General features: G+C 45.2%; 1 long non-coding RNA gene across 1 annotated transcript in view; it reads left to right on the top strand.

The window, feature by feature from the left end:
- LOC135186524 (uncharacterized) overlaps positions 1-13,073 on the top strand; it is a 152,524-nt gene that overhangs the window by 10,039 nt on the left and 129,412 nt on the right. The window contains exon 2 of the long non-coding RNA XR_010307000.1: positions 2,507-3,274. This is a non-coding gene — a long non-coding RNA (uncharacterized LOC135186524). The remainder of the gene's footprint in view (positions 1-2,506; positions 3,275-13,073) is intronic.

The following is a 13,073-nucleotide window of genomic DNA, read 5'->3' on the forward strand; positions in this document are numbered from 1 at the left end:
TAGAACAGGTTGCTCAAGGCCTCATCCAACCTGGTCTTGGACACCTTTGGAGAGAGACCATCCACAACCTCCCAGGGCAACCTGTGCCAGTGTCTCACCACCCTCACTGTAAAGTACCCTTCCTAACATCTAATTTAAATCTCCCCTCTTCCAGTTTAAACCCATTACTCCTTGTCCTGTCATTACAAGACCTTGTAGTATCTCCCTAGCCTTTCTGTAGGCCCCCTTTAGATACTGGAAGGCTACTACAAGGTCTTCTTAAAGCCTTCTCTACTGCAGGCTGAAGAGTCTCAACTCTTGTAGCCTGTCCTCATAGCAGAGCTACTCCAGCCTTCTGAGCATCTTCATGACCTCATCTGGACTTGCTTGAAATTCTCTATGGTATTTCTGCCCTCCCCTTAAGATGCTGAGGGCTGTGTGGAGTTCTCAGGCTTTGAACATATCTAGGATTCTGGGAAGCCACATGTGTTTCAGTACCATGAGTGAGAGCTGAATCTCTGAGATGAGCTTTCTGCTTCACTTAGCTCTTTCAAGTTTTATCCTCCTGCACACAGTGGATCTGTGTCTGATGTTACAAACCAAAATGTCTCCCTGGGAGACATGAAGGGAACTGATGAAACAGCTTGGGTTTGTTTTGTGAGTTGTGCCTGTGATGAGCTGTAGAAAACTCTTGTACTTTCTGGAGCAGTCTCCCACGTAGACACAGGTGCTGCAAAACAAGGGGAAGTGTGGGCTTCTCTGGCGTGGAGCTGGGGTACTGGGTCCAACATTTTAGGTATTCTCTGCCTAGTTCTATGACAAGTCATTGGCTGGGTTTGAGCAAAATGTATTGCAACTATGAATAATTTAATGGAAATAGTGGGGACCATTACATAAATACAAAAAAAAGATGGTTCAGCTGCTCCAATCTGAGCTTGACGAGCTCTAGAATTGTGGAGGAAAGGGCTTTACATAAATTCAAAGGGTGAGGAGAATGATTTACCAACAGACCTCTTCAGTGTCAGTTGGAGATATGTGCTTAGCTACAAAAAGTGAATAGGGTCACACGAGCCCCAGGCACAAATCCAGGCTGGGCACACAGTAGACTGAGAGTAGCTCTGAAGAAAGATACCTGGGGGTGTTGGTTGCTGAGAAGCTCCCCAGGAGCCAGCAGTGCCCTCATGCAGCTCAGAAGACAGCTGTGTGCTGGGCTGCAGCCAGAGGAGTGCAGGCAGCAGGGTAAGAGAGGGGATTCTGCCCCTTGACTTTGCTCTGCTGCTTCCCTACCTCCAATCATGCATCCATTTCTGGTGTCCCTAGCACAAGAAGGACACAGAGCTATTTGAGTGAGTCCAGAGGAGGCCACAATGATGATGCAAGGGCTGGAACATCTTTGCTATGAGGATAGGCTGAGGGAACTGTGGTTGTTCAGCCTGGAGAAGAGAAGACTGGGGAGACATTAGTGCTGCCTTCCAATAACTGAAGGGATCCTACAGGACGGCTGCAGAGGGACTCATCCTGAGGGTGTCTAGAGACAGGAGAAAGGGGAATGTTTTGAAACTGAGGGAGAGCAGAGTTAGACTGGATTGTAGGAAGAAGCTCTTCAGTACAAAGGTGGTGAGGCTTTGGAATAGGCTCCCAGGGAAGTTGTGAATGCCTCGTCCCTGGGGGTGTTCAAGGCCACACTGGATGTGGCACTGAGCAGCTGAGTCTAGCTGAGAAGTGTCCCTGCTCATGGTGGGGAGGTTGGAGCAGATGATCTCGGAGGTCACTTCCAACACAGGCCATTCTGTGATTCATGCACTCCTGTAACACCTGGATTGCTGATCCATGTGAGGTTTGTGGTAACACTTTGAAACTGCCTTACCACATAACCCATGTGCATGGACTCAGCTCTGTCTCTTCTTCTTTTCATTATCAATATAGCACTTTTTTTAAAGCATTGCAACAGCTTTTTATCTGCCTGCAAATAGTAAGGGAAGCAAAAGGAGCACTGATTGCATAGAGTGTGAAATAATACATTCCAAAACATTGCAGTATTTCTCTGTGCCTTGTGCCAGGGTAACTGGTAGAGAGATCTGGCCTGTTAACATGGCAAGTACAGCTCAGGGTTAAGAGGTTAGCCACTTCCTGTAAATACCCAGGGATTAATAACTTAGGAAACAAATGAATAAATGGTAGTGCTGAGAGATCTCAAGGCCCTAAAGCAGTAGGAGGATTCCTTACAAGTATGTTTTCTATTTAGAAGTATCTAATTATCTGAGGAGTCGTGTCTTGAGTCCATGCAGTGGAAATTATTTTCTCTCATGCAACAGTCAAGTTTATTATTTGTCCTGTCTCAAGTTGGTAGCAAGATATTGAGAGGGTTTTTTGGTGTTATCCAAACTCGTGTCAGAGCTACTGCATCCCCAATAGTTGCATTCTTTGTGGAGTAATTTGTCTGGGAATTGCTACCACTGAGAGGATAAACTGGTGCTGGATAATCTTGCAGCACTTATGAAAGTCTTTTTTTCTTTCATCCCCACAGGCAAGTGCACCTTTACTGTGTGAGTTGGTTTACAGAACTTGCTGCATTCCTTCTGGATTCTGCTCACGGGATGAAAAGATGGAAAAGTGTGCACGAAGCAGTCATTAAACAAACAGCCCCTTTCATCCTTTGGAGCTCTTCTGATGCATCAATGGGCAGTGGGATGGATGGCCAAAGCCTGCAGAAAGCCAAGAGCTGATTATTTCTACCTGAGAATGAGACCCTAGCCTCTGAGTCCCAGGAGAGATTTTTGAGACAACCCTCTCATCCTTGTAAGGCTGTAAGTGTAGCAAGGAGAATTGATCCCTTCATCTTGCAGCTTTAACATGGCCACTACCAAGAGCTCTGCAAATACTTGAGACAAAACTGACCTTTGGGCTTGGAAAAGCCCAGGGATTCTGGACTTCCTTAAGTGTGGAAAACAAATGTGTAAGAAAAGTCAGCATTGGGTTTATAGCTGAGTCTGTCACTGCAGCCTTTTAAAGACCGTGTTGGAAGAAACCCAGCCAAAAAGGCTGGTGTCAAGGAAGCAAGAGCTAGAGCTCTGTACTGAAGGACAGCATTGCTTAGTTTTGTGGGTTTGCTAAAAAAATCAAGCACTTTATGACCTAAGACTTGGAAGCAGCAGGAAACAGATGCAAGAGAAGTCTGTATTGTACAGTGAGAGAGCCTCTGTACCTCCCCAGCATAAACTGCCTCCTGACTCATGGGATCTGCTTCCTTCAGCCTCGTTCCTTGCTGGTTCAGAAGATCCAGTTTCAGCCACAGGTAAGCTTGCTTTGCCTTACTCCTGACTTCAGAGTGTTGGTGGCTAGTGGGGAGGTTTGGGTTTGGTTTTCCCTTGGTGTTTGGAGCTGTGCCTTTACGAAAATTGTGGCCAGTCTGCAACTTCTCAGAAGTTTATGGATGTGTGCTGCTTGATAACCTCCTTGAGATGTTACACCAATGCCAAAAAATCACAAATGGGGTTTTGAGCTGATAGATAGAAGATAGTCTTGGAGTCATGGCAAGGGCCAATTAATGATACAGATTTTCAGACCAGAATTTGTCACCCTTGTATCTTGGTGCACTGTTCTGTGAATGTTTCACAGCCCATAAAGCTCTCCTTTCTGCCAATCACAGTTAAAACCAGAGCCTGCTGGTGAATTGTCCCACAGTTCAGATGTGGTTTAGGTGTTGCAAGCCTATTGGATATATACACTCTATAATGAGGGCTCTGTGAAAGCTTGGATGCGTCTGGAGTCTACCTGTTTGGTGTGAGTAAACACATTGCCTGAGCAAAACACCAGTGCAATTATTTGGTGGCTATTGCCTTGGCCAACTAGAAACAACTCCTTGCAAGATGTGTGCAGATGCCAAGGATAGTTTTTTAAATACAGAGGATTAAACAATGGGTGAGATGGGAATGGTCCTCTCCTCCCTCCTTCCCACAAGAAGATGTTTTGGCTGGGGCAGATAGACTGCTTCTATCGCTGAGCACGGTGCGAGGAGTCTCAGCCAGCAGCATGCTGTATTTCAAGTGGTGTTTCATGAAAAATATGAATTTCTCAGAGGAAGAAAGCAAAGCTCCCTGAAAGGACTGTGATGTTGATCCAATTTTGTTACTTTTAAGCTTTTGATGCCTGCTGCAGCCTAATGCTGCCTCAGAATCAAAAGGAGGGCCTTTTCCAGAGTGTAAAGAAGTTGTGACACTCTCAGATTCATAATGGTTTCTCAGTAGTTCCAGCATTAGCTCTTCTATGCTATCTACATCTAGACTGAACCCCCTTTGTTCACTACACTGGTTACCTTTTGGGGCTGAGCACTCAGGACATCCTGTGTGTGCCACAAGCTCTCCATCCCTGGGAATGTATTTAGCTTGGCTGTGCTCTGGCTGCACCAAGATTTCAGTGTAGCTTTTCCTAGTTTTAATTATTGCCTTTTGCTGGAGTTAATGCATTTTGCAGGAGCATAGCCAGCACTAATGCAATTACAACCTGTAAGAATAGAGGGGCTGATATTCCAGACACTGTTTGAGTAAACTGAGTGAGGCTAATGTTTTACTCTCCTAGTAATAGAGATACACTATTTCATTGCAGGATCAGCAGTAATTACTTACACTGATGAATAGAGAAATGGAGCAAAATGTTCTGCCCCAGGCTTTTACTGTGACTTATTTGAGGCAAAGCAAAATAACCTCTGCTTAGTTTTGTTTTCACAAAGAGGAATGCAGATGGTGTGACAAAAAGCAGCTAGGGAATAAGGTTGTGACAGGATCCTGTCTGTGAGTAAGGTAGCAGAAATCAGGCTGGGATGTTCACCCAGGGAGTCAATGACTACAGGTCTGCTGGCTTCCAAAGAGAGGAGTCTGTGCAGGTGATGTGATGGTCTGGGTGTAGGCTACTGGAGTCATATTAAAGGAATGATCCCGAGTTTCTTTGTTTGTAAAAAGTCATTCTTCTGCAGATATGCTAGAGAATAGGACTTTGTTCTGAGCAGCACTGGTATTTAGCACCGCAAGAGCCTGCTGTAATGATCAGGTGAGGTTTTTCCATGCTGCCAGTGGTGGTATCATGTGGAGGTGGAAGAGTTGTGCTCCTTATCAAGGCAAGTCAGCTGTGGCTGCTTTGGCACTAGGCAGGAATGTTGCATGGGACCACAGCCTGAGGAACAGAGCTGCCTGTGCCAGTGGAACTCTGCACTGTAGAAGTGAAGAAGCTACACAAAGAACCCTCTGCAAGGCTTGCTGCTCTCGGTGTGGGTTTCTATGGCTCTGCTAATATTAATGTCTGAACTTCAGTGCCCTGCTCTGTGGATGCAGTAAGTTGCTGCTGACACTGAGCTCAGAGGCTTTGAAATCCTTATTTCCTCTGTCATAGCACAGAAAACAGCACTGCAACCACTGCCTGCTTTAGGTTGTTGCCACTTTGTGCACCCTGTGGGAAGTTGTGTGTGTACCCTACACTGCCCTTGGCAGCAAAGTGGCACTGATGCCAACTGTCCTAACAAGAGAAACAAGAGACTTTTATGGATCAGTGTCTAAACCTGAGCAATGAGGAAAAAGCAGGTAGCTCATTCAAGGTCAGTACTGTGTTCCAGCTGTGTCACTGGGGCTTTACTCTTAGTGTGTTCTCCTTTAATAATACTTGACAGCTTGACTGAGAGCCAGGAGGAGATGCAATCATTCCTGTGTGAATCCAAACTAGCTGAAGAGCCAATGCAATATCAAATCAAACTAGCAAGAGGGTAAAGGAAGGGGTAATGACTTGTAAGTTTTAGAATTGCTCTGTTTTCAAATGGTTGAGGGTTTTGTTGTGATAGGAGGAGAGGGAATGAATTGAAGCTTGATGAGACTGGAGACAAGGAAGAAATTCTTTCCAGTGAGGGTGGTGAGACACTGGACCAGGTTGCTCAGGGAGGTTGTGGATGTCGACTCTCTGGAGGTGTTCGAAGCAGCCTGGTCTAGTGGGAAGTGCCAATGCCAGGGGAGTTGGAACTGGATGATCTTTCAGCTCCCTTCCAACTCAAACTGTTCTCTGATTCTATGATTATTATTTTTTTTGTGTGTTGTAGATTTGTTTGTTTTTCTTGGAGTAACTGCATCAAACCCCAAGCAGAACAAAGAAGAGCACACATTAAGAATAGAATAGCAAAGGAAATTTCCCAGTGCTGCTGTATTGCGTCTTCCAGTTCAATACTGAGGTGGTCTCAAGAGCATGTGATAGCATGGGGGAGAAAACTCATGAAAGGAGAGGGAAGTTCAAGAGCTCAACTGAGATAAGAGATGATAGATCTGTGAAAGAAAGTGTTTTTTCTATGGAGTAAAGTAGGAATTATTAGTCAGATGTCAGTCATGTTTGCTACTCATGAGGCAGACTTCGCTCCCCAAACAACCAGGCAATGAGACTCCAGAGCAAGATGGATATTTGTGATGTGGTTGTGCTGTAACTAAATACTTACCCAAAGGGGAGACTCCTCAAGCAGTAAACATTGTCATGCTTCATAACTGCCTAGGTGCTGGGGTTTGAGATGAAACAATCCTTGAGCAAACAGTTCCCAGTTACCTACTGCAAGGCTTCTGAAAGGAACAGAGTACTCTATTAGATAGCAGAGTAGGTGGCATGCTCATGCTATGCTGCCTTACCTCGTTACAGCTTGGGCATTAAATGAGGCAGAGCCCATCCAAGTCTGTGACTCCAAATGTCACCAAGCATTCCTGGCTCTTCTTTGAAGCCTCTTGTGCTGCCTCTAGGATGTTCATCTAGGTGTAACACCACTGTCAGAGGACAGCAGCTCCATGATCCTCATTTTGTCTCCTCTGATCTCTCCTAACAAAGTACAGCTGCTTCAAAGCAGCTCAAGGAAGCAGCAGACACTGTTTTCCTCAACATTATTTTTGTGCAAACCTATATGCTGGCTGTGGTAGGACCTTGTGGAAATAGGTCTAGGATTGCTTCAAAGCTTGAGATACCTCAAGAACCATTCTGAAACTTGATTAGTTCCTAATGAAAATGAAACCTGAACTCAAGGTGAGGTTTTGGGTCATTTCAGCCTTTGTTGCTAGAGCAGTTTTACACAAGTAAAACTCTTTTATCTCTGGAGCTAGCTGCTAATGTGCCATGTTATGTTATAGCTGCTAAATTCACCCCACATAGTCTCTGGGAATTTTCCTTCAACAAGGAATCAAATAATCCTCAGAATTAGTTCCCCTAAGAATTCAGAATAGCAGATAACTGCTCGAGTTGGGTTGCATGCTGTCAAGTTTCCACCTGTCAAAATTCCTGGAGCAGGTGCAATAAAATTTCTTCAAGCTTGCTGAAAACAGTTAAGTATAGTTTGAATTCTCTGTAGAGGTCTGGGAATCTGATTGGAATCTGTGAAAGGCTGCTCTGAGATGCCCTCCCAGGAAAGGAGTTTTGCTGTACAAAGATGTGTATTTCACTGCTGCTGGGTCTGCGTAACACTGGCGTTACACATTTAAATGTTCTAGGTAAATGATGAATGAGGCTCAACAAGTCCAAGAGCAAGTTCCTGCACCTGGGTTTGCCCAACCCCAGGCACAAATCCAGGCTGGGTGCACAGTGGATTGAGAGTAGCTCTGAAGAAAGAGACTTGGAGGTGTGGATTGCTGAGAAGCTCCCCAGCAGTGCCCTCATGCAGCTGAGAAGGCAGCTGAGTGCTGGGCTGCAGCTAGAGGAGTGTGGGCAGCAGGACAAGAGAGGGGATCCTGTCCCTTGACTCTGCTCTGCTGGATCCCCACCTCCAATCCTGCATCCATTTCTGGTGTCCCCAGCATAAGAAGGACACAGAGCTATTTGAGCGAGTCCAGATGAGGCCGCAATGATGATGCAAGGGCTGGAACATCTTTGCTATGAGGATAGGCTGAGGGAGCTGGGGTGTTCAGCCTGGAGAAAAGAAAACTCAAGGAGGACCTTAAAGCTGCCTTCCAGTCAGTGCAGCTTGTCTTGTTTTGCAGGCAGACCTTGCCTTTGCCCTGCTGATGATCTTGCAGCCAAAGAAATCAACTTCAGCGTTCCCCTCCTAACAGCCTCATTCCCCTGAGGAACCAAGTAGGTCTGCAGCCTCCCTTCCAGCACACAAACACCTCTGTGCAGAATGGTGATGTTTTCTTTGCCTAGCATAGAAGTAGGTCTCTTCCTTGTTTTATCAAGCAGGAGCACAAGGCAGTAACAAAGAAGAGAGGCTGATGTCTCATCTGTGGGAATCCTCTGCTGGGCAGCGTGGCAATAGAAGTGCTGTTTGTTTCAGCTTGGGATTTCTCTGGAAGATACTTAAGCTGTAAATAATACAACAGTAGCTAAACTTAGTTTGCAGTAAGCACAGGAGATCATGACTTCTTTATCTAGAGCTTCATTGCTCAAGCTGCTATAGACTATGGGATGAGTTTGTTTAGGTAATGGTGAATGCAAACATGCAAATTGTGTCCAATACAATAGTGAGGGCAAACCCTTTGCTGTGCCAGATGGGGCTCTGGAGACAGTGCCACACAAAGAGCCTTTGTTACAGAGCAGGTGGTGTGTACAAGCAGGTGAGAATGCTGCTGCTCTAGTACTCAAATGATTTACTGATTTTTTTTTTTGAGGTTTTGCCTCTTTCTTTGTAGTATGAGCTGATTATATCACATTGGGCAGGTTTAAGACTCAGCTGGGCAGCTCACTTCAGCTCCACCATCACCTAGAGAGCTTGGACTAGGTGGTTCTTGGGGTCTCTTCCAACTGGGCATTCTGTGTTCTCAAGCTCCCCTACCTCCTTGGCCTCTCTTCATGGGCATGCTCATGGGCCAGGGCCACTGTGCAGACACTGTGTGTCTCTGCTGCAGGGAGCAGGCTCCCAGGGATGAAGTGGTGGCTGATAGCCCCAGGTGGATACCCTGTCGCCATTGTGTGCATCTGTTGACCATCTCAACTGGTGTCCTGGATGCTTCTTCTTCATGACTGTGTAAAAACAGGGGATTGCAGACTTCACACAGAGGAAGCAGGAACTAAATCTCAGAATCATAGTATGGTAGGAGTTCAAAGGGACTTCTACAAGTCGTCTAGACCAACTGCCCTACTAGAGCACAATAATCCAGAGTAAATCACCCAGGAACACATCCTAGTGGATTGTTGTGGTTTCCAGAGGAGACTCCACAGCTCACTGGGCAGCCTGCTCCAGGGCTCAGTCACCCTCAAAGGGAAGAAGCTTTTACTTATGTTTACATGGACTCTCCTTGGTTCCACTTCGTGTCCATTGCCCCTTGTCCTGTCACTGGAGGCCACTGAGAAGAACCTGGGTTCAGACCCTGATTTTTATTGCTTGTTTGTTTTTTGTTTTGTTTTTAATGGTACATTTTTTGCAGCTTCAGACAGCTTTGATGCTTGACATCATTTGTACTCTACCCGTAAAGCACAGAACATTGTTCACTGCATTTTCAAGAGGTGTAACTACAAAGAGCTTGAGACTTACTAATGCAGTGCACTTTGCTAAGCAACAAGAGAACTGAAGGTGAACCACTCTAGCCTGGACCAGTCATATCAAGTCCTATGAGGTGATCACTTCAGAAGAAACAGTTTCATCTGGCTAAGAGCAGCATCCCTCTGTCACAGCACTTGAGGGTACCAAGTTCTTGCATCTTAAAAACCCTTTAAAACAACCCTGGAAGTGTTACAGCAGCGTTTGGGGCTGTAGAATATTCTTTCTGTAATCTCAGTTCTCCAGGGTGCTTCTGTGTTTGGATCTATGTGATCTCTGCTCAAAACCACTAATGTTGCCAGTAGGCAAGGTCCTAGTGAAACATCCCCTTAGAACTTGCTCTGATTCCCTTCTCCTCTTCATTTCCTTCTATTGGCTGAAGAACATAAGCCCCTGGTGTACCAAAAGCACCTGATCTGTTGTACAGAACTGGGTACTTTTACAATCCAGCTTTTATTAGGTGAAAGTCTCAAGTTGCAGTTTTTTATTACAAGAAACAAGCAACTTAGCAGTAAGAGCTGCTATCTCCTTGACTCTCCTTCCAGTTTCTAGTGCCTCCCAGCCTGCTCACTGGTGCGAGAAGTCAAAAAGCCCTTGGCTTGGTGTAAGCACCACTTAGCAACAGCTAAGGCCAAACAATCAGAATGTTATCAACTTTGTTCTCTTCTTAAACCCAACCCAGCACTGTACCAGCTGCTAGGAAGAAAATTAACTCTGTGCCATCTGAAACCAGATCCTAAAATGCCTTTTTGAGAAGAGAAAGGTCTGTTTAAAATGAGTAGTGCTAAGATGAATGGCTGTGGGGCTGGTGGGGACAGGTGCTCTTTCTTTCTAGCTGTGTACTTAAATTGGGATAGAAAGTGAGCCTGGACTGTGGAAAATTATGATTAAATCAAGTGCCCTTCTTGTTATTTCCAATGCAAGAACATTTCATTACTCTATTGATTTACAGTGATTTATGTCTTCTTTCTCCTTCTTTCTCTTTTTTTGTCCTTTTTAAGCAGAGGCTGCATTCTCTGAAGGGTGGGCATTCACAGTTGCTCCTTCATTCTAAGCAGAGCTGAATGATGACTGAGTGCTGTGACATGTTGTGCTCTGCTGTTTCACACAGAATGGTAGGGGTTGGAAGGGAGCCCTGGAGATGATCTAGTCCAACCCTCCTGCTGGAGCAGGATCGCCCAAAGCAAATTGCACAGCAGCATGTTGAGGTGCGTTTAGGTGGTTACCAGAGAAGGAGACTCCAAAGTCTCTCTGGGCAGCTTGCTCCAGTGCTCCAACACCTTCAAAACAAAGAAGCTTCTCTTTACATTTAAATGAAACATCCTGTGTTCTAGTTTGTGCTTGTTTCCTCTTATTCTATTGCTGAACACCACTGAAACAGCCCAGGCCCATCTTCCTGACCTCTATGCTTTAGATATTGATAGGTATTGAGAAGAGTCCCTCTCAATCTGCTCTTTTTCCAGGCTGAAGCGCCCCAAGTCTAGGAGAGGTGCTCCAGTCCCCTCAGCATCATTGTGGTATTCCATCGGTCTCAAGTTGCACCAGGGGAGGTTTAGGTTGGGTATTAGAAGAAATTTCTTCCCTGAGAGAGTTTCCAGAGACTGGAAAAGGCTCTCTAGGGAGCTGGTTGACTCCTCATCCCTGGAGGTGTTTCCAAGAGGTGGAGATGTGGTGCTGAGGGCCATGGTTTATCACCAGCTTTTTTCTGAGTTTCAGAATGGGTGGACTGTCTGATCTTAACGGGCTTTTCCAATCAAAACACTTCTATCATTCTGTGATGAGATACCTTTTAAAGAGACAAAAGTAAGCTCCCCTGGTTGGTGGCTATGCTGATGCCTTTGTTGCTCCTTGCTCACCAGAATTTTTTTAGGAGTGGCAATCTGTGGCATCTCATTGCATTTGAACTCCTTTTGTGGTAGCCGTGTGAAAAAAACACAACTGGATGAGATGAACTTTAAGGGTCCCTTCCAACCCAATGCAATCTGTGATGGTTCCCATGACAGTCTCATACCTGGCACCTGGCCTCATGGCTCCCTGCCCAGTGCTTCAGAAACAGTAGCTGTCTCTACCTTCTCTCATCTCTTTGCTTTCCCACGGCAGAATTCCATAATACATTTCTTTTGTCTCTGCCTCTATAAGCCAGGAGTTGATTTTCACTTGCTGGTAACTCATTTCTCTTGGTGCTAAACGTGTTAGCAATTGTGACATGTATACAAGTTTGCTCCTAAGGAGTCAGATGAGGCTGATGAATCCCAGCTGGTACAAACAAGTGTCACCAGTCATCTCTAGTAACTTCTGGCTGTCTTCTCCAGGATTTTGGTGCTGTTCCTGGCAGCATTCATTTCGCTGGCTCCCCAGCCTTGTTAACGGTGACTCAGATCAGTGGTGTTTTGCTTCCTTTGGACTTTCAAATGCAATTTGCCGTTGCCTTTTCTCTCCTTTCTGCAGCAGTCCTGCACTTGATTTGTTCTTCCTCCTTGGCCTAATCTGCTTCCAGATGAGGTTTGCTGTGTTGTGGCTTAGCTGTTCTCACTAATGACCGTTGGTTTTGTTCCTCCTGCTTGTTTTCTTGTGTGAGATGGAAAAGGAAGGTGTAACTCTGGTGACACAGCAGGCTGTGTGTGACCTGGCACACACGGGTGGGGTGTATGATGTCTGAGGCTGTATTTTCACACCATGTCTGCGTGGGCTGGAAAATTGTAACTACTGCCTTTAGCAGAGAGGAAAGGTGATTTCAAAGCTGTTGGATAATGAGGATGGAAATTCTGGATTACATTCTCCCTGCAGTGGGTATTTCAGACGTTGAACGTATTGATTCCAGCTTGGGGCAATGAGATTTCATCTTAAACAGATTTGGAGAATACAAATATATGAATCCCTGCTTCGTTTTGTTTCCAGTATTGTTTGTGCTTTGTTCTCTGAGACCTTTGATTTCAGGGCAAGACAATTGTTTATTTTGAATTGCAAGCATATGGAAAGAAGGATCTTTTTTAGGTTTGGGTTTGGGTTTTTTTTGCATCTTAACTCTCTTTTTAAACAGCCATGGTTAAGCTTCTAAGCCATTGCACAGTAATTAGGTTTGTTGCTGTGTGCCACGGTGTAGACTTATTTAAATTCCTAACATAAGGATCTAATTCTGTACCTTGATGGCAGAGGGAGAAAGAGAATATGTAAAAAAAAAAAAAAGTGTTAGGCTTTCTCCTGCTCTTATTGAAAAGAGGTAAAATAAAAATGAATCCAGCCTAAGTGCAAGGGTGATGTGCATTGGGGAATATTCCCTTCAGCCTCAACTGTTCCATGCAGGGCTGCCTTCTCCCTCCCCCCGCCCAGCAATATTGAAAGTGATGTGTAGTAATTAAAATGGGATGAATTTTCCCCCCCTTCCAAGTAGGCATATACATCCTATCAAAGAGCAGTTGGATGATCTTAGGTAAATTAATTTTCTGCATTCAGACATATTATCTTCTCCCTGATTCACACGTTGCTATAGCAACAATTGACTTCACAAGGCCTGACTCAGCTCCCAGAGAAATGCAAAATGCCCTGGTTTATATTTTGCTAGTGTAAGTCATGGAGGTGACTTCAGCAGCAGCAGCTGATCTCTCTACTGCAATTT

The sequence above is a fragment of the Pogoniulus pusillus genome, chromosome 25 (genome assembly GCF_015220805.1).
Source record: "Pogoniulus pusillus isolate bPogPus1 chromosome 25, bPogPus1.pri, whole genome shotgun sequence".
Classification (NCBI taxonomy): Eukaryota; Metazoa; Chordata; class Aves; order Piciformes; family Lybiidae; genus Pogoniulus; species Pogoniulus pusillus.